The following is a 23,336-nucleotide window of genomic DNA, read 5'->3' as shown; positions in this document are numbered from 1 at the left end:
TGGGATGATCCATATATTGTAGTAAGCTTAGGGTCTATATCATATGTTTGAAGACTAAAAAGGTCGACTCACCTTTAGTCGACACAGAAATGTTGAAGCTGCAGTTCATTGATTTTTTTCCAAGACTTTCCCTGACAGTAGTGCGATTTCAGAGTTAGAATAGTTAGGATGGGTGTGAGGGGCACGGCCCCCCACATTGGGGGTGTGGGGGGTGACCCCCTCACTGAAAAGTGTTTTTTTTGTGGTATTCGTTGTTGGCCTATCGATTTCTTTCCCTTAGAAAGAAATTGGTTATTTGGCCATTTGATGAATTGCAGGTTCGAGAATTCCATGTCGACTAAAGGTGAGTCAACGTTTTTAGTCTTTGACTATATAATATAGGCCCGTAAGTTTACGCTTCAGGTAACTTGCTTTCCAAACATTAAACTATCTTATGCATATGACTAGGTTTCGAAGAGACCTGGCTGAACAGACACCAACATCTTTGGGAAAACTTGTTACATGTAAAACTTGTAAGCAGATCAAGTCTCATGTTGTAACTGCATTGACCATATCTCATCATTCCATGAGGCTGTTGCATAATGTCCCTAAAAGAGCAGTTTGAGCAGTGGGCATAGGGATAGTTATGAAATGTCACATCTGGCTTCATTAATGGAGAATTTGTAGACAACTTTATGAAATCGTAAGTTAATACCTCTTGCAATGGCTGTACTTTTTTGATGTTAAAGAGTAGCTATTGGAAGTGAACAAGAATGAAAAATGTTATCTGTCTTAGGAATACAATTTAAAATCTGTCAGCATTCCTTTTATAGGATCCAGAAGAGTTCCAAAGCCCTCTGGCTTACAAAATGGCATACTATTTTCTGTTTGATTCATTTTGTGGATAGGAGAAGCCATGGTAGGGAAGGCCTCCTTTAATGGACTCCAGCCTGGGGCAGAGGAGGTCTACAAAATCAAGGATTTTGAGACCCTTCCTCGGGGAAGCAACCTCATCATCCCTGATGACTTACATGACCGCTCCACTCTGGGGGCATGTAGAAGAGGAGTGACTGTCTCTTCACCAGGACTCATAAATGGCTATCACATGGGATGACAAAGTGAAGTACATACTCAAAATCTTCAACCCTTGTCCTCTAAGATGTACCACCCAGATAGCAGAGGGCAGTGGCACAGGATTTCACTCAGCTCCATCAGAAAAGAGCCATCCAAATGATCTCACCAAACCAAAGAGGGTCCAGAGTCAACTCCAGAAATTATTTGGTTCCCGAAAGATCAGAGGGTCTCAGATGCATTGAACTTATGCAGCCTAAAAAGACAAAATTCTAAATGATCATGGTGCAAGCTATTGTTCCATGTTTGTAAGAAGTGGAATGAATGTGTTCTGTCAACCTTCAGGATGCTCCTCTACACATAAAAATTGCTGAAGTGTCCAGAAGGGATCTCAACATCTGGAAGGGAGACAATCAATACCAGTTTTGAGCACTGCTATTTGCATTCACCACAGCCCCTTGGATGTTCACCAAGTTCATGTCAGTCATTGTAGTCCTCCTAAGGTCATGAGAGGTTCCCATAAATGGATGATTGGCTCCTAGATGCCACAACAAGGGAGTCTCTTATATGAGCCAGAGATTATTTACTTCACTTGTGTTTGTCCTTAGACATCTCTGTAAACACTGCATAGTCCCAGATGGAATTTTCACAAAGTCTGATTTTCATGAGGTACCATCTGGATATGAAATTGAAGATTGCTAAACTTTCCAATGAAAGAATATTGACACTAAGGGTCATTATCTCAGTTCTTCTGCTTACACCTTCTTCCCCCCTGCATATATAGTTGTGAGAGTATTGGACTTATTGGCAGAGTCAATCCAGCTAGTTCCTCATTTTGTATGAAGGTGCTATAGTGGAACTTCAGTGTGCAGGTCCAGTTAGTAGATGCAATAAGCAAACCTGTTAGACTGTCCTCTGTGTGCAGAAAACATTTAGTCTGGTGAATTTAGTCCCCCACTGTTCTTCACTTCCGAGGGCCACAGTGATCACAGACACCTCCTCTCTATGGTGGGAGTTGCAATTCAAGGGCAAAAATATCCAAGGTACATGGAACTAGCACGAAACAAATCTTCACGTTAATATCCTGAAGACAGTAGGGTTCCTTCAGAATGTCCTTCCCCAGGGTGTGATCTCTATCCATATATGTATACATCAGTGGTATGATATATCAGCAAGAAAGGAGGATCCCAGTCCTACCCCCTGTGCTTAGAGGTCATAAGGGTGTGACAGTAAGTGATGTCTTTGCGGTGCTTTCTGGTACAATGCACATTGCAGGATGCAATAACTATTTGGTGGACTGGCTCAGCAAGTGTATGCTGATGCCTCACTAGTGATCACTCAATCTGGCAGCACAAATTCATTTTTACTGTAGGAGCAAACCTTAGTGTGACTTTTTTGCTTCCCTGAGCAACACCAAATGCAGCAACTACTTTGCCCTAATTCCTCCTCAGAGACAGACTCAGTGGGATGCTCTGGTCAGTCAATGGCTTCCTGGACTTCTTTATGCCTTTGCCCATTATCACTGAGTACAGAATTGCTGAAGAAGGCATCCCTCCACATTAATCTGCTCAGCCCCATCCCTTACCACTCTTCAAAATCTTACCCAGGAATCCTTCAACGCCACGGAAAAATGGATTACTGATATCCAACTGATCCTTAACCCCAACAAGACAAAACTACTACTTTTCTCCCCAACCAAATACAAACCCACACCCCTCTTTTTCACTATCACTTCCAAAAATGGCACCACAATCTCCCCCTCCCATCACACAAAACTCCTTGGCATTGAAATAGATAATGACCTCCACTTCGATGTCCACATCTCCCAAACTATTAAGAAAGTACATAAAAATTAGGAACACTGTATAAACACAAACACTTCCTAACAGACCAAGCACGAATCACCCTAGCCCAAACCCATCTTCTGTCTACACTACTGTATGCATCTCCTATCCTAACCTGCATTAAGAAAACAGACATGAACAAACTAGAATCATGTTACAATAAGATTGCAAAATTAGCCAATAACTCTGCTTTTAGTAGCCATCATTGTCTTGCCCTAAAAGAATTACAGTGGTTAGAACTTCCTCATTTAATTAGTTTCCACCAACTTGTCCTCACCTACAACATCCTAAAAAATCCCCACAAGACTCCAGCCTTGAACCAACTAGTTAAACAATACTCAGCAAACCGTCCACTCCGCTCATCCAACAAAACCCTGCTGCACATAACTCAAGCCAACAACACTGCAGGAAAAGCTCTATTTGCTCATACCATAGCAAAGACATGGAATAATCTCCCCCAGAATATCTCCTCAGCTCCATCTATCTCACTGTTCAAAAGATCACTTAAATCACACCTCCTGCATTCCTGGCTCTGTCCTTGCATCACATAAATGCTTTCCTGTTCTACCCAAATACTTCCGACCCACTCTATATCCTGCTTTCTATCTCTATACTACAGTACTAATTTCTCCTCAAAACTGATATACAGTGCCTTCCTGGGCTCATGCTCAGTCCTGCATCAGCAAAGTTTGTCTGATCATGCTATCATATGTGATATATCTGATGATTGTATTGATACAATGTAGTCCTTTCATTAGTTTTTATACAATTCACTTCTTCATATTGTTTTTTTTTTTTTATATCTTGTATTATAAATAATATCTAGTATTGTGTATATTTACCTCCAAACATGTAGCTGTATTAGTGGAGCTTTTCTCCCCGGGACTCCGCTGTAAATGGACCTCCGTCCAGTCGGACTTTCCCGGTTAACAAATGTAAAATAAATAAATAAAATAAATAAATAAATCCCTGTTCAAGGCCTCAGTTATCCTCCTAGACAACCTCTTTTGGCTAAGGCAAATTTAGTTCCCTAGGATATGGTCGCACCTCAAGAAGGAGCCTTGGTTCCTAGATCCCAAGATGGATCTTCTATACAACCCACTTGGCAAGCATCAACCAGACTTTGTCCCTCAAAAGCTACACAGTTTCTCCAGTTCCACTAATGGCCAAGGACCATTCTAGCATGCCAGGGTTATTCACATTCATCTGCTTTACAGAAAGCAACAACTCATAAACTTTACAAGGGTAAATGGAAGAGATTCTCAGTTTGGGGACTTCGGCAAGGACTACACCCCCTTCTGTATGCCAGTCTTTACAGTCTTACAGTTCTTAACTCTTTTTGACTTGAATTCAAGTTATTCTACTATCAAAATGCATTTGGCTGTGATTTCAAATTTGCATCAGGGTTTCAGTTATCACATGCTGACCTTCAAAAAGATATGTAAAGCCTTTTTAAAAGGAACTTCCTTTTCATGCCTTTCATCAAAGACCCTCTACCTCCTTGTGATCTCAGTTTTGTACTCTAGATGCTGACCCATTCTGTTTATGATCCTGACTCTACAATTGACTTGAAGTATCTTTCTTGGAAAACTTTGCTTTTAGTAACTTTTGCTTCAGCAGGTAGATTTCTGCATGACACATTCTTTCCACCAAACTACCTTAGTGAGTCTTCAACAAAGACAGTCTCTGTTTAAGAACCAGTCCTTAATTTATGCCTAAGGTCACTTGAGAAACTGCACTAACTAGACTGTCTATCTCCTAGTGTTTTTCCCCAAAACTCCAATATAGGGGAATATTAATAACACATGCCGGATGTTCATAAACAACTATATTTTTGTTTGTATTATACTAAATATATCAGGAAGGGCAACCAGATTTTCATTTTTTATTTGTTTTGTAAGTTTGATCAATAAGTCTCCAAAATTACCTTGCACAGATAGCTGTTCAATAGTATTACCTTTATATATCAATTTAACCGGAAGCCAGTGGCATCCAAACTCTTGACACATTATGCAAGATCTATAGCAACTTCTACAACATTCTTCAAGAATTCTACCATTGTTGATATCTGTGCTGCAGCAACTTAGATTACACTGCACATCCTCATAAGACACTAAACACTGGATGTGATCTCCAGGTAGAGATCCTGTTTTGGGGCTAGTATACTCAGAGGCATCTTGTAATGCTTTTACAAGGAAATTGTAGCTGGTGATTTTGTCCCATGAGATGAAGTGGAAAGACAGAATAATGTAAGATATGAGAGGTACTTTCCATAATGATGGATTGTCAATATCCCTAGTCTGTCCACTTCAACAACCCACTATCCACCCCCTCCAAATTCGCATGGAGCTTGTCTTGTTGAACAGACCATATAGATTTATCCAGCAGTCTGTCTGTCAATTTCTACCGACTCTTCCTGTTTCCTCTGTGTTTCCTCTTAGGCTTTAGGCAGCAAACCCGCTCTGAGGGATATAGGTGGAGACAGGTACAATGTAAGAGCAGAGTTGGAGCTTGAGCAGTTTAGATCAGCTGCAGTTACCAGGTTGGCTCTGACAATAAATATTCTACAAGTCAAAGTGGATGGACTAGAGAAAATTAATATGTGGCATTATTGTAAGTATGTAACTTCAATTTTTGTGAGATTGTGGTCTTAGGTTATGGATAGTGTATCTTCTAGTAAATCTGTTAGCCAAAAAAATAAAGGGAAAGGTATGGTATGCATGTTTTAGAGTTTATAGGTGAGGGAGGTTAGGAGTAGGGTGCAGCTTTTTTTAATTGGAAGCCATTATGTCTTTTGAAGGACATTGCAGCAGTGTCTGTGTTTGGGGACCAGGGAAATAAATCTACATATATTCTTATCTGTGGTTTGAAAGAAGGTCAGAATATTCTTGTAAGCATTGACTATGATTGGCAGGCCATATTCTAGTTGTGTCATCCATCAGAATTCTTTTGCTTTTGGCTGATTTGATATCATGGGGGAAGTGGGAGATCTGTTTAGACCAGAAAAGAAGTGAGCTGACTTTTAATTTACTAGTAGAGATAAAACAGTGAAAGTTTAAATTTTAGTCAAGCCAGATACCTATGTGCTTGAAGTGAGTGCTTGTTTTTTAAGAGTAGCTGGTTGCTAAATTGAATGGCCTATTGCATGGAGGTGGTGGAAATATTTTGTTTGACACTGAAAAGGGACAAAATCACCAGCTACATTTTGACTTGGCAGTGAGTGTAGGTTTAATTTTGATTAGCCAGTTAGACAGAAGGGAAATATCTTTTTAAGTTCTGTTTTAATGGCAAAAGTGGAAGGACTGGTTCTGTAGATGACCATGCCATCTGTACATAGAATGACTTTGAGCTGTGACAAATCTATGGATATGTGCTTAATAAAGAGGGAGAAATTTTGAGAGAATAAGATGGATCTTTGATGTATTCTTTTGATTAAAAGTGAGGAAGAGTTAGGCACATCACTGTAGAGGCTCAGAGTACTCTTCCCTTATCAGTGTATGGTCTTCTTCATTCACTGTTAAAGTTAAAAATAGTCCAACTCCTGGGACATGCATTTGCAGTACTGTACCACTACCAAAGGATTTAATGATTATCACTCTATAACCTGCACTGGAGTTTGCATGTCCTCCCTGTGGTCGCGTGGGTTTTCTCCGGGTGCTCCGGTTTCCTCCCACATCCCAAAGACATGCAGTAGGTGGATTGGACACTCTAAATTGGCCCTAGGTGTGAGTGTGTGTGTGCCTTCTATGGAAGGTTGGGCGCCGGGCTGGCAACTCGACACTGTAAAACTTCACTGCCAATCCTGTGTGCGGACAGATGATCCGCTGTGGCGACCCCTAACCGGGAAAAGCCGAAAGTAGAAGAAGAAGAAGAAGACTCTATAACCTGCACTCCTTCCCAGGATGGCCATGATCACCCTTCATTGGCAGCTCCAGCAAGTTCCCAAGCTGCTAATGGAATTCAAGTCACTTGGGCCATAGTCAGGGAGTTATCCATCTACATCACTGGAACTGACCCACAATGAGATGTACTTTGCCACTATATGGCTGTAAACTGTCATCAGTAAGTATATGGCCCATGTACTTCAAAGACATAATTTTATTCTAACCCTTAGCATTCTTTGAATTCAAGTCTTGTGACCTTTAAATATGCAACAACTTAATCAGTCTGCTATCATACTTTTGCCTTGTTGAAAACTTGACCAGAATGACATCAGTAATATTCATGACACCTTTGTGTTGCTTAGACATGGCAGCCTTTGCACACTGAAATACTTCTGATGCTGATGAAATCCCAGATAGTAGTCCCAGAACTCTATAGCCATCCATGGGTATAGTAAGTACACACACTTAGAGCTTGACTCATTCAGTGTAATCTGATAAAACTCTTGATTTCCAGCCAGCACTGAAAACAGCTATAGTTGCAGTTACTCCTTCTGTAAACTATAACAGGAAATTCTCTACATGTATCCACTTGTTGAGATCTTTTGGATCTTTATAAATCCTTACTTTATCTTGTGTAGCTACAATCAGCGTTCTGTTAATGTACTCAACAGTATCTGTCCATGTATAATACAAAATGATTCCATGCTTTCAAACTCCAACTCTGGCATTTTTAAGAGCAGTAGGCATTCTGCATGAACCAGATATCACATGTCTGCACTTGCAGTGATGCACTTACAAATTGCACACTTTGTTATGCATTCTGCCTTTTCTGTGTGCATGTTCTTTATAACATTCTGGAATACTCTGTTTTTTGTTCATTTCTGGTACCTCACAGACCAGACTAGTTTGTGCATTGGCTTTGTTTTAGTACATTTAAACAAGCAATATAACTGGCAGCTTGACTGCTATGTCTGTACAATGTTCATAATTCCCACTTCCTCAGTGGTATTTTGGGTATTTTTGGGTACTCTAGATCTCAAGGAAGTTTAGCATCATATTTTTATTGGTCCCAATTTCAAGAACTTTTTTGAGATTTGCTGTGTCTTATTTATATTATCAGTTTTCTGCATTACACTTTGGTCAATCTGCTGCACCTTGAGTGTTTACAAAGTGTCTGATCCAAGTAGCTGCCTATTACAGAACCCTAAGCATCCACATTTTCCAATATTTAGACAACTTGCTGATTTATGAAGATTATGTATCGAGGTACTTGGAATCTTTAGACAGGGTTGCATCCCTCCTTTCCCAAGTGAGCTTTAAACTAGACCTTCAAAAGTCCTTCCTCACACCCTCTCAACATGTTTTTTTTTCTGGGATGTTGGATAGACACATTAAAAAATATGGCCGTTTTACTAGAAGAGAAAGTTCTGACTTATCAGAGCAATTTCTTGGATTTCTCTCTTCTTGATATAGCGTCAGAGAGTTCCTCAACATTTTAGGCTTCATGGCATCATTGATCCTCATGATATCACTAGCCAGACTACATATGAAACAAATTCAATGGCACCTGAGGAATTGTTGGACCCAGCACCTTCTTCACATGGATTTCCAGGTACCAGTACAGGGAATTCTAAAACAGGAACTGCAGTAGTGGAGAGATCAACTGTCTTTAAATCCAGGACCACCTTTCTGTCTTCAGACTCCAGTCCAATCTGTCCAGACAGACTCTTCAGATTTTGTGTGTCCATGGTAGTTCAAGTGAAAGGCATGTGGGGTCCTTGGGACATGCCAAAAAAAAAAAAAAAAGATGTTTGCAGTGATTCATGTCTTAAAAGTCTTTCACCATTTATGGACTCCAAGTCCTTTTCAAGTGGTCACAGACAACATTACCATGATGTGCTACCTCTTTGCTGGTTGGCAGTGATGGGAGTTGGCTCTACAGCATTCTCTGACTATTCAGACCTCATACATTCTGCTGAGCAAAACAAAGTGGCAGGCAGCCTAAGCAGATCCTGGACAGCCCTCTTAAGTGGAAGCTCCATGTACAATTCTTCCAGGACATTAGGACATGACCCAGATGTGGGGAACATATCAAGTAAATCTGTTTACCTATTTTCAAAACAGACAACTGAAAAAATATGTTCAAAACATCCTTGCAGCCATGCTTGGAAGACAGACCCTCTGTCATTCCCATGGTCAGGAATGTTTTTGTATGCATTTCCACCCTGTCCAATGAATCCCAAGGTGCTTCTAAATATTCAGAAAGATCATTTTGGTAACCCCCTTTTGGTGCAGGCAAAGTTGAGTCTCCCTTTTAGTGGAAATGGCCAAGGGCAATTACCACAACCTTCCTCACAGATTGGATCTGTTGATACAACAATTACAGCTCACAGTTTGCATGACTCTCTTTTGATATCTTTTAGTAACTTGTTCCATGAGGATGTGCAGCAGATATTTAAGGAGGCAAGAAAACCTGGATTTAGAAAATCTTATATTTACAAGTGGAAGAGGTTTTTGTGGCTGGCTTATAACAGAGGTCCTGAAAGGGTTTTGACCCCTCTGGTTTTGAAATTTTTGTGATCTACTTAGAGTTGGTTTGTTATATGCTTCTATCAAAGTACATCTTGTGGCCATCTCAGCTTATATGCCCATGGATCCCCTCTTTCATCTATTTTTGTGGTCAGTTTATGAAAGTAGCATTGCACATGAGACACCTCAAAAGCAAATTTCTCCTCCCTGTGATCTCAGCTTTATTTTTGAAAAATTCACCTTACCTCCTTTTGAACCTGCCTCTGAGGCTGATTTATGGTTCATTACATGGAAGACTTTTTTAGTTATAGCATTGATATATGCAAGGTGAGTCGCTGAGCTGCAAGTTGTCATGGTGGGCCAACCCTATCTGATTTTTCACTAGTACTGAGTTGTGTTCCACACTAATCCATCATTTTTGCCTATAGTTGTTTCTGAATTTACCTTCAGTTAAGCCATCAATCTCCTAATATTCTGTCCCGATCACAAAAAAAAAAAAAAAAAAAAAAAAAACATACATTGGATGCACACAGGCAGCTCTGGTCAGCTCTAGCAAGATACATAGAAATCCTGCAAACAATGTATCCCTGTCGTTAAAACATAATAACCATCAAAACACAGACCATTTAATACGGAACGTGCATTTTTTTCAAGGTGGGGATACATTGTTTGCAGGATTTCTATTGGCTAGATTTGCACGTGTGACTGGCTGGAGGGGAATTCAAACTGTGTTAATTGCAGTTTGAAAAGTCAAAGCTATATGCGGATGAAAGCACTTAATTTGTTTCCATGAAGTGTTTGTGTTTTAATAAATGTAAGTTGCTGAATACATTTATGTTTTTAATAAATGTGAGTGTCCGTTTCTTCTCACCATAACTGGTTTATGTTTAAGGTTAAGGCTTACTTAATTAAATATGGCATTATTCATGTCAATGGCATACTGGGGTGGACTCAGAAACATTGTAGAGGCAACAACTGGGTCCTCAGCTCATACTTTCACAAAGTACTACAAACTGGATTCCTTTTCAAGGTCCAGAGCAGGCATTACCAGGACCCTTCTCCAGGAGCTCCAAAAGCTCCTGGATAATTGTCTTTCCACCTGACAGGTTGGTTAAGCTTTGTGAATTTATTCAAAATGGCAGTGAAACAGTAGGAGTGATGAATATAGTTTAGTTGTGCAAGTTCTACTTACCTGTAACCGTAGATGCTCAAATTCCTCACTGCCTCAGTGGCAGCAACCTACCCACCATCCTCTAGACTGTACATAGTTGAGCTGGGTTTCAACCTTTTTGATTTGGTTATTTTTTAATCTGGTTTTTACAAGATATTGTGATTGCCTGCGAATTTATTCTTCCTACATTAATCTGACTTCAGGTACTTTCATCTACTTCTTTGTGGAATTGGAAAAGCTTGGACACTCAGTTCCACTAACAACTTGAAGGCTTCCCTCTCGAGATATGCTCAGCCAATCATCTTTCACAAGAAGATAGAGGGAGGGGAGTCTGAGCTTTTGAAATCTGGCCAGTACTGGTTACCTTGGCAAATAACCCAAAATGCCACTGAGGCAGGTAGGAATTCAAGCATTTACTGTTACTGGTAAGCAGGACTTAGGCAGATTGTAATTTCTCAATGAACAGCATCATGGGAGTGTTATGTACTCCTCTATTAGTTTGACTTGGCACTTTGTGGTTGTAGATTACCTTTTTGTCAATATTTTTCAGTTGCACTGCCTGTATTCTGTTAATCATGCTAATGACCACACAAGAAGCATCTTTGATCAGTATTTCATTTCACAAATAGGATAAGCGCTTTCGTCTTGAGTACAAGACTTCATCAGATACCTCCATATTACATTACTTGACTATTTATACTATGTACCATTAAACCTAATTAAAATTTAAAGACACACAATACCTTATAGGTATAAATCCACTTTAAATTTAAAAGAACATTTGAACAAACGCAAGCACCCACACTTTTAATTAAAAAGGCAACTACTGCATGTGGTAGTTGCAAGCAGTATTCTTGTATTATTAAGGAGGACAGTATATGTCTACAAAATGGTATGTATAGTAAAGTGAGATTTTGCAAAGGGAATTACAATACGAAAATGATAGTATATCTAGCTATATGTGCAACATGTTCAGCATTCTATATAGGAAAAACTGAGAGGGCTCTCAAGGATAGAATGTATGAACATGCTCATGATATTAAGATTAAAAAAGAGGCTAGTACACTATATTAGCATTCCATTCATTGCCCTGGTTTCTGTGGTTTTAAATTTGGCATTATTGACATGGTTAAAATGAATCCTAGAGGGGGGGGTGTTAAAAACTTATTGTTGAACAAAGAATTAAAGTGGCAGTTAAGGCTAAAATCTAACATTTTCCCTGGCTTGAATGAATATATCACTGTCAAACCAGAGTTATTAGCTAAAGCTTCACAAGTTTAACCATTTTATAAGGTCAACTATTTTTTATGGTTTAATGTATGCGTTATTATTATTATTATTATTCATTTTTAATATTATATAGCTTTGCAAGGTTATTTTAATGTTTTATTCAGGAATGGAAGTAAAACTGTCTTTCGGCTTTTCTCGGTTAGGGGTCGCCACAGCGGAACTCTGGTCCACTAATGATTGGCAGTAGATTTTTATGTGCTGGCTTGCCAGGCCTAATGCACAACCTTCAATGAAGGAACGTCCATTCATGCATGTCGACACACAGAAGACTCTCTAACTGAGAATCAAACGTGCAACATCTAACTGTGAGGCGACAATGCTACCGCAGCACCACCCTTATATAAATTATATAAGTGGATTTATACCTATAAGGTATTGTGTGCCTTTAAATTTTAATTAGGTTTAATGGTATATAGTATAAATAGTCAAGTAATGTAATGTGGAGGTATCTGATGAAGTCTTGTACTCAAGACGAAAGCGCTTATCCAATTTGTGAAATAAAATAATTTGCTACCATTCGTGGACTTGGACCTCAGTTTGTGGTTTTTGAGTTTCTACAATTACATTGTTTGCTATCTTTGAACAGTATGTCAGGTTGCTTTAACTGAGATTGCAGATCTAGACTTGAAACAACTTCTTATATACTTTATTCTTATGTACACAGGTTAACTATATTTGGCTCAATGGTATTAGTCTGTTCACAGAATATGAAAAGTGCAGGCAGAATTGCTTAGCCTGCAGTTTAAAGGCAACATTCTCAATATAGATTCCAGTATAATGATATACTCTGCCTCTATATCTAATTCAAACATTAATATTTTGCTGTTTATCTGTAATTTTTCAGTCCAGTGCTCCTGAAAATGTTATGGCATTCACTCAACACATTACTTTTAGCAATTTTATCATGGAGCTCCTTTAGTAACCCCTTGTTTCTTCACTTAGCTTGCACAGTATTCAAAAGTGGCATTTTTTACTGTAGTCACAAGTGTCTCTGCTTTGAAAATTTGCTTTTAGAACATTAACATTCTGTTATATCTTCTTATATTTAAATTGCATTAATGCACAATGATTAACACAGTCACACATTCCACAAACTCGACATTTGTGCTAGCATATGTGCATAAGGAAAAACAATACACCTGCTTCTCTTACCTTCTTCTTCAATGCTGGTCAGTATGCAAATGAAAAACACTTCAAATGGATCTTCTGAAGTACTTAAGTACAATTGAATGGGTTATTGTGCCAAGTAATGTTAGTACAATACAGTTAAATACATTTATCATTATAGCAAACAAATGGACCCACTGGAATAAATGGTACTAGTTAGCCAAAAAGTACAAGTAGCAAATATAAGCCAGCACCAAGACATGACTGTTAGCCTAAAAATCCAGGTTTAATGTAGAAAAATGAGTAAGCGCTTTCACACAATAAATGTGCTTCTTCAAACAATAAAACAGAAAAATCAACTACATTATATAGTGCACTCAGTTGATTTTTCTGTTTTATTATCTGAAGAAGCACATTTATTGTGTGAATGCTCAGTGCTCAACATATGCTAATGCATAAGTATCTTTTAAACAGTAATAGTTTGCCTTTATTGCATATGAATGTAATATAATTATCAAATGAATGTGTCATTGTTAATATATATTATTTAATGTCTGTTTAAAAATGTTTGTAAGATATTGGAGTTTTTCTCCCTGGGCCACCACTGAAAAGAGTTTTTTTTTTGACAAAACCCAATTAGACAAACCCGGCGAACAAATGCAAAATAAAATAAAAACTAAATAAATAACTTATGGGGCTTGAGGTTGGGTTATCACAGGCATATCCTCTCATAATAACATTAAAAATATATTTTTCATCCATAAGGGCAGTAAAAATGTGCTTTCTATTGCTATCACAAAGTCATGATGACACATCATCTTGCCCTATATTCGGAGTAGTCTTAAAAATCCATGTTAAAATTCAAGCCAGATTCAAATGATTCTTAAGTGGACATATAACCTTGCCACACCACTGTTTTTGTCTCCTTTATTCCTTTCTGTCCCATTAGATTTCTATATTAACTCAAGGATTAGCTTTTTCCTATACTATGTGTATATAAAATACATTTTGTTTTCATACTGTATTATATGATTGTACCATTACTGTTCTTAAAAATCATTATAATACTTTTGTCTTGTATATCCTGAGACTGAAATTGATCAAAAATGATCAGTGCCCTGATTTACAAATTCAAATAAATAAATAAATAAATAAAATTAATTAAATAAATAAGCTTGTTCGTTCCTGTTTCAGAAGTTGTTGCAGTTTAATTTTCCTCTTCATTGTGGACATGCTCTTTTCAGTATATTCACATGCACTAGTACCCAAGTTGGTGCACATGGCAGACTGTACCATCCTTTTCTTTTTCCAAATATTTACCATGCAGAGCTTCCCTCTAGTATGTCTTATGTTTGTCCTGTACTTAGCAATTCTGTTACTTATGACAGGCATCAAATGCATCACTTTAGCAGGTTAACAGAGAAAATGTGATAGCTTCATCTGCAGTCACTTTATTGATATTGTTAACCAGTCCTGAAGAAGAATTCCACAAACTTTAATGTTTTAACAGATCTTAGTCCTGTGGGTATGAGGTTCATACAGATAAATGGGCAGAGTTGTGAACTTCTATCTTACTTCACAACTCAAATAATTCCATTTTGACTGGTGGGGAAATAGTTTTAAATATCTAGTCTTTTAAACCCATTCATCTTTCATGGCATTGTTAGCAGATACTTTGAAAACTTAATAGAACAATGTAAAATGCAAATACAAATCTAACTTTCAAACAGTAAGCATTCCCCATAAAAGTAAAAGTTGCCTAGATGTTGATGTTAGTTTATTAGGCAGCCCAGACATGTCCTTCCTCTGTTCATGTTTAAAGAAACCAGAAACTGAATCGTAAATAGACTTTCACATTGTCATATTGTTGACAATGTTAGCGTTACCCTTCCATCATTCAGATTCCCAAACTAGCTTATTCCCTCTAATGGCACTCTTTTAACTACTCTAAACTCCACCTGGTATGGCCTGAGCCTTTTAAAAAGGGAAGTTATCTCCTCACAGAGCCATAAGTGATACTATAAACCTGTAAATGCCAAACTATTAAGCACAAAGTAATCTTTACAGTATTTGTACTATAACATGATTTCTTCTGACTTCATGGAACACAGCTAGATATACCCTAACATCCACCTATATGGATTACATTGTAAACTGGCCTTTTTTTCTGACTAAGCAGCTTGCTGCTTTCATGTCCAGGAAAAGGAATAGTGTGGCTGAAAACATTGCATTTTCAAAATTTTCAAGTTTATGTACTTATATTATTCTCATTTTTGCATTTGAAATAATGAACTCTTTTTAGAGAGGGCAATGCTAACTCAGTAACAGAAAATAACAATGAAATTAAGAGCACATTATTTGACAGGCTTGAATCAAATATAGAACATGAGCTGGATTTAAGTAAAACAATCACTTGTGAGATTAGCTCCCTGCAGTTTGGAAGCAAGAAGATATACAAAGGAAAAGACTTACTGATTGATTATTTAACTGTAAGATGAGAGGGAAGAAGGTTGGGAACAGATTAAGGACAGCTACATCCCAAGCACATTTCCTCTGGTCTTCATCTATACAAAACAATACCTGCACTGCCTCATACAAATGAATCATGGCATAACATTTTTCTTGTAATTTAATATGAGTGTATCTGTATAACATGTTGGACCTGGAAGTGCTGTCATGATACTTATTTAAGAATTTGTCTGTCTGGTTCTTGCATCATACTAGCCAAGACATTTTTAAACTTTTTTTTTATCCCAGGAAAAGGCCGCAACTTAAGGAGTCAATACTCTTCTTATTTCCCCTCCCAACAGAGCCATAAATAAACAACCATGTTGAGTCACAGGGAATTTGCATCTCTTTTTGTACGTTATCATTCACAGCTGCCTTATTCCTCTCCTACTGGCACCACCAGCCTATTATGTCTCTGGGTTTACAATTCTTTTAAAATGTAGTTTAGAAAGCAGCTGATACTGGAATGTTCTAAAATCCGATATCAGTGATAGAAAAATGTGTGAATGAAAATGAGCTGCTGCATCTAAGTGCTAACTTTAAAAATAATCTCATTTGCACTCTATCTTGTAACAGAAAAGACAATGGGTTCAGTACACTTTGTTTAGACATTATGTGCAACATTTTTTCACCTGCTAAGAGCCCTCGCACATTACTTTCAAGAGAAGTAATGGTAAAAACGATGCCCCATTGCATTAAAATGGTGATAGTATTACCTAACTAAAGAATAAAAATAAAACGTTTGAGATATGTAATACACCTACCTCACTGTAATCACACTGCTGACTGATACTCATTAAGTGAGAATATGTGATGACCTTATTATGTATGCAAGATAGACATTGACAACATGCACTTGCTATTGGCATCCATTTTGTATCCAATTAATAATGCAAGACCATATCCCTTTTGTTGTATAGAAAAGACATGCTCCTGAATGAATGCATTGGCAGAAGTGATCTCACGGCTTTAATTATCTAAAGGATAAGCAACTGTACAGCTTGTCATGTTCCCACTGATCATACAGGACAACTCTTCAAAAGTTATCCCTTTCTTTAATGGTGGTTTGACACTGATGTTATATTCAATTAAGGGTACCTGGGGAAAAGCAGCCCCTAGCAAAAATATCAGGGTTGTAGCACTGTCAAAATGAACACTCTCGATGAGCAACAGTTTCTCTCTGGATGTGATTAGGGATCATTTGTCTAGGAACCTAAAGCGCAAAAAGTCCTAGCATTGCCCACATCCCATTTCAGTGGTGCTCTCAGATTGTTCCTCTCTGTTTGTGCTGCTTTGGATTTCAGTACAGCTACATGTTGTGGGCAAACAGTTAAATTCCTACAGAAACACAGATCTCTTTGAGAAGACACTGCATCTACAATTAATTAATTAATAATTCCAGTGTTGATGGAACATGGAATGTGACTCACACATACTAGCGCACATAGTAAGGTCAAGATTTACAGTTTGGACAAAAGGTTAATTCCATATTACATGGTGCCAGCAAAAAGGTCTGTATCATAGCAGTGCATGCATTGTAATAACTGTGCATTTGAGACTTGAACATATAAACTACTGTTAGAATGAAAGCATTTTCAGTATCAGTACTGTAAGTGCAACTGTTTCAGTATTTTACCATAATGAAGTGGAATTTATGATATTTGGCCTTTGCACAAGATCTTTACAACAGGACAAAGAACACAAATCAGAAACTGGTACTGGAAAAAAAGTTATTGATGTGCTGTTCAGTGATTTTGAAAGAAAACAGTAATTCTGAAAAATGCCATTCTAAGTAAATGTAAAGAAGACTTTGCACAACAGGATAGGTAATTATAGCATCATCTTCTGGCAGTATAGTGTACATTTTGGGAAAGAAGATGCATAGAAAAAATATATCTCCATCAGGTCATTCTGGTATTTTTGATGTTGAACAAAATCAAAAAAAATGTAGTGATAAATATATTGCAGCAGGAACATTAGTATTACAAAAAGTATCAGGATGGGATATAAAAATTCTTTAGTGTCTGATCATAGCTATACTTTAAGAAACCTTACATAAGACAGAAAAATGTCATAAAGGTTATGAAAGCACAGCATGGTAAACAAGATAATACACCATGAAATACCGGCTGATACTGTAGAGGAACAAGAAAATATTAAAAGGTAAATGATGGAAGAGGAGCATCTGGTTACAAAATGTAAATTAAAGGTTGCAGACATAACGTGCATAGTGCACACACTTGTTGCTTCCTTACTTGGCCTGCCTTGGTCCTGAATAGTTGTAGAGCATATGAGTCCTCTAACCTTTAGATTTTATATCCTGCACCTTGTCTGAGGCTAATCTCATAACAATCTCCTTTAGAGAAAGGTTCAGCGGGAACACTGTAATTTATTATGCAATGCTTATTTGATAGACTTAAATTGTTGTGTATCTTTTAAGTGAAATCACTTGCTGCATTGGCTGTTGGTTTGTCACATGAGCTGTTTAGTACTAACTCTGTGGTCAGGTAACACAGAATAAAGGGATGTGTGAGTTTTTTTCCTTACCTTTTCCTTTTCTCTGAGTTTGTATCACCTTGGATCAGGAGTATGGGCACAGAGCTCCATGCTGGGGTACAGGGCTGGAGGCAGTAAATACCCCTGCAAAATGCTGTTAAATGACTTTTGTACAACATTTTGCTTTGTGATATTTGTGTTTTTTTTTATTACTGTGGGTTTTTACGTATCCTACTTAGAATATTTTGAGTCCCTATTAACCCAGACTCTCTGCATCAGTACAGACAAAGTTTCATTAAAATTCTATTTTTTTTTTGTTTTGCAATGTACTTGTCTAACATGTACAGAATGGCTGGTGTGTGTGCATGTACATGTATGTGCATATGTCAACAGTGAAAGTGAATCAGCACATGCTAGTTTTAGTTTCCTGATACAGTGGACATACATGCCTGTATGGATTTTAGGACAGAGGTTTTTTAGCCTTTTAGTGGTGTAATAATAATTAGATGTGGCTGTTTGGGACATCACTATAAAGTAAATTACCAGGACTTACTAGAGTACAGGTCACAAACCATGATGGCGGGAATCAATGGGTCGAGCCAGTCCACTGAAATAATTGTTAATTTCCTAATGGATGTAGGTGGAGAAGAAGAAGTGGAAGCAAACATGATTATATGGGTATTCTTAGGAATAAGCACATCAGAGACCATTTTTAGGTACATTGTGTTGAGGCTTGATAATAAGCCTTTGTAAATTAACCTGACACACTCAGCAAACTCTAACTAAAATTCTCAACAAATGTAGTTAACAATATATGTTCATAATATTCCCTTAAATTCTACTGATATCATTCAAGGACTGCATTACCTGTCTGCAATTCTTTAATAAATTACACATGCAAATATCTGATCTGTGCTAGCTATACATGCCTTTAACTTTTTAAAATATACTGAAGGGATTAAATCTAGATGTCCTTTTGTAGTATAATTCAGCCACGTCACGCAATAATGATTAGTACAAAAAACTCTTTTGTTGAGAAAGTGCTAATTGCATTATTATTTTTCATTTATCATAAGTATAGTTGTATTCTTCCTTCACTGTGTCTTACTGCAGTGCCTGATTATCAAAAAGTTTTTTTGATAGTTAACAGATTTTATGTTGGCTTCATTGGTACTGCCATCATTTTGTGGTGAGGTTATTAAATTTAAATGGCGTTCCACTACCAATTCCTTAATAATTCATCAGAATAACAGACCTACTCCAGAGTTATATTCATGGTTATGTACTGTGGTTTAACATTTTTCTCTAATGAGTTAAAATCCTGTAAATGTATATATTCACTTGTATTAGACACAGCACTGACACTACTTTACATCAAACCACTCAGAATACAGCCAAGTAAATTTCACTGCTCCTACCAGTCAATGAAAAAGAGGACCATTCATTGACTTTTTGACTGCTTTCCTGTTTTTTTTTTGTCTGACATGAACTTCTTTATCAGTTTAAGTACTTTATATTGTTGTGAACAGAATTCTTACAGTGAGGGTGCTGAATCTAGTTGTATAGTTTAACTTGATCATAAAGTTTACTTGTTACTAAAAGTTTTCACTGAGATTTGTTGCAGATGCAGTGTTTATCCCCTCACCTTTCGATACATAAAAAGAGTAGCCAGAGCCCCTTTCAGAAAATATGATACTGATTTTGATAATGTATAACCACCCGACCCAAATGTCAGCACTTTAAATATGCAAAAACAGTGCTTATTGATTTGCTCTTTACATCTGTCAAGAATGCTATCTGCTATTTGTTTTGCTGTAAATCATTCAGCTAGACTATTTGTTTTGTACCCATTACCCATACTCGACCAGTTCTTACATTGCTGATAGTCAGATATTCCAAGCTGCAATGGAGAACTCATTGTCATTTACATTTTTCATATGTGGAATGAAACACAGGAATAATGAAAACCACAAATTAACTGTAATCCGTATGGTGCTTATATAACGAGGCAAAATAACTTGACAAGTGTTGACTGCCAGGAGGTTGTAGAACAAAATCATTTAGTAGTAGATTTTAAAATATTTTGGTACAGTCTGAAAAAAAAATATTTTTGTATGCACTCTATAGCATGATGCAAATAGTTTGTCACCATTTGCATGGGTTAGCTGCAGCTATCTCTCTGACAATATGCTTTTGTGATAAATCCTTTAATGACTAAATGACACAATTCTTAATTTATTTTGTTTTGTTGTTTCAAAAACATGCTTTAAAATAACAGAAAAAGTTGTCTGTAATGATGTGTTGCTGTTCTGCCTGCATTTTGGTTTGTGAATGTTTGCCAGCTAGTGGCACTGTAATTGCGAATTCAGTGATCTAACCCACTGTCCAACTCACACTGTACTGCCTATACACGTACAGTCAGAAACAGCCTACAAAAGTAATATTTTCCAGGTTAACTGTGATTTTTTAACTTCCATTTATGTCTGCTGTGAACTGTACTGGAATGGTAATATTGTTCACATACTTCTGCAAGGAAAGAAAGAAAGAAACAATACGTTATATCATTGCTGTAATCCCGCTGCAGGTTTACCTGGCCATATGCCACTGACTGGTATGTGAAAGTAAGGAAATATAAATGTAGCATACTAAAATTAAATTAAGCTGGACTGACTGGTAATGTGCTGTGAAATGTAATGTAGCAGGGCACAGACTGTAGCAATGCACCAGCTGAGAAGCATAACTTTCAATAATGTGATAATTCATATAACATTTCTTTTGCATCACTGTTCAGAAAATATTTCCTTAAAACATCAGCTACATCACCATCTGCAGTGTACTACTGTTTGTGGTGCTGTTTCTGAAGCTTTAGAAATAGCTGTAAGGAACATCAAAGCATAACTTTTATATATAAAAGAACGTCTAATTGTACAATCTGTGCATTTCCTTCACTTTTAAGTTATCTGCTGATCCCAGTATAATCAGTAACTTATTTCAACTGCTACAGAAGAGAACTTACTTGTTTTGGGATTCAGCAATTTCTTGAGAGAGTCTGCACTATGTGTCTAGCACCCTTACCATGAAAAACATATGTCATCTTACACTGCCTTTCAATTCGTTTATTGTTAACTACAGTGTGCGCTGCTTTCTATTTTTTGTCCCCTCCCAAACACACAAGGTAGACTCAGTATTTCTGCAGGATTTTATGCCATGCAGTCCACTAGTTCTGCTGATCAGGTTTAAATCAGCAGTTACTTGAAACATCTTTCAGCACTGCAAAGATATAAACAGCAAGCATGGAGAATCTGGTCTGTTTATATTAAAGGTGAAAAATTACTTTCCTGATGAAAGGACCAGATTAGTCTATAAAGTATGACTGTGCAAATATACTCATCTAAAGGTTGTAAGTGAATTTCCTTTGATGCAGCTTTCTGTGGTTAGTCTATGAGAGAGGCTGCCTTCTGCTTTTCATCAAGATATAGTGTTAAAAGTTTTGCCTGTGAGAGGTATTATAGTGGCCCTTCTTATTCATACCATCTAAAACTGTGTTTTACATTCATTGGATTTAAATTCACCTGCCTTCATGCTTGGCAATGATTTTTTTTTAATTTCATCTATGGTTACCTGTAGGGCAGAGTGACCACAGTATTAAACTTTGTTCTTTTCTACTAAAAAAGATGTTCTGTGACACCCTAATGTTTACTTTTTAACTGCCTACCATTCCAGATATTTGTATATGGTTTATAATGTCGCAGGTCTGACAGTACATTATGTGCTATTATACAATGATTGCCCATTAATATTCGAAAATGAACATGTGGATTGTCCAGCCCAACCAGCGTGCCCATTGTAAATCCCAGAATATACCAACGGAAAAAGGTTCGGTCACCCGGACTTCTTTCCGTTCGTATATTCCATAACTTTTATTTTTTTTTTTTTTAAGAAAAAGTAAAAAAAAATCTATAGTCAGGACTCCGGACATACCAGAGAGGCAGCATGGAGGAAATACAAAGAAAATCAGGTACGTTATTCAAAACTAAACACACATACCTGATTTTCTTTGCATTTCCTCCATACTGTCTCTCTCTCTCTCTCCTACTCCTAAAGTAGCCGAAACTTTTTTTTTTAATTAAAAAAAAATAAGACAAAAATGGAGCAATAGAGACATTCTTTTCTCTGTTGCTTCCTTTTCAAAGTATTGATGTACTGGGTATGCATGGGAATGCAAGTCCCATACACATGTGCAGTACATCAAAACAAGGCAGCAGGATACCACCAGCTGTGAAAGGACAGTACAGTGCCGTCATACAAAGACATTATTTAAGAAAAGCAAGTATTTTTATTCTTAAATAATGTCATTGTATAATAGCAATAACTGACTCAGTGGTTGTGGTATATTGAAACTTACCCACGGTTGGCTTTATTTAATCACTCAGGCTTCGCCCTTGTGATTAAACCATGCCAACTGTGGGTAAATCTTCAATATAGCACACCATGGTGTCAGTTATTGCTTAATTCTTTACTGCTGTGAACAATTCTTTTTTGACTTTGGATTGTTTAATGGCAGTGCTCCATGTGATTAGTACTTTAGGTAACTGAAACCTAGATAAGTTAAACTTGTATATTTTGTACAGGCAAGAGATACCTTTATGAAACTGGCAGTGATTTAACTTTTTTTTAAATGGAACACAGGAACCTAGGAACAATACTAGTAAAGTGATTACAAGAACCGTAAGATACCTAATCCTTGCCCATCTTTAATCCATGTCCATCTTTAAGTATATACACTTAAAAGTTCTTGTAACCCTTTATAAGCACTTAATAATACTTACCTTCAGCTTTTCTGCTGATTATGTTATTAGTTAATAATAAACATCTCTTTACATTTACTATTGATAACTTGATTAGTTTTCATTATTGTAGTATGTCCATATTAAATATTAATCTGTGTCCCTTGTTGTGGTATGCATTCATTGTACTACTGTTTGCATGACTTATAACAAATGTTATTTTCTTTAATTTCAATGCTGAGAATGAAATTGGTCACTTGTGATCAGTGCTGTATTCTGGTTAACAAAATAAAATAAAATACCCCAGTCAACAAATTCAAATAAAATAAAATGATAAAGTAAAATACACTTAGTTGTGTTACACTGCTGCTATTAGTCTAGTATGAGATTTGTTACTGGATCTTAGATGAGCTATTTTCAGAGGCTAGCATTTGTTGCTTCCATGGGCTCTGGAACCATAGGGTGAGGGGAGTAGACAGCCCCCCACTTTCAAAAGCTGCCCAATGTGCCCTGAAACTGCTGCCAGAATAGTGATTGCATGGAAACATTCACACCGGCATTTTTGAGGTAACTGCAAGCTCAGGCAGCTGGAAAAAGATGGTGTGAGTAACAGATCATCTTTTCCAGCTTCATGAACTTATGGTTACCCTGTACAAGTATTTTTTATTTT

At 37.2% G+C, this 23,336-nt stretch overlaps 1 protein-coding gene across 5 annotated transcripts in view; it reads left to right on the top strand.

The window, feature by feature from the left end:
* Window positions 1-23,336, top strand: part of MYPN (myopalladin) — a 2,130,465-nt gene that overhangs the window by 1,303,844 nt on the left and 803,285 nt on the right. The gene's annotated exons all lie outside the window — the stretch shown is intronic.

This window comes from Protopterus annectens, chromosome 14.part0, assembly GCF_019279795.1.
Source record: "Protopterus annectens isolate FY-2018-M chromosome 14.part0, PAN1.0, whole genome shotgun sequence".
Taxonomy (NCBI): domain Eukaryota; kingdom Metazoa; phylum Chordata; order Ceratodontiformes; family Protopteridae; genus Protopterus; species Protopterus annectens.
The sequence above is the reverse complement of the archived record's forward strand: the minus strand, read 5'-3'. Positions and strand labels throughout refer to the sequence as shown.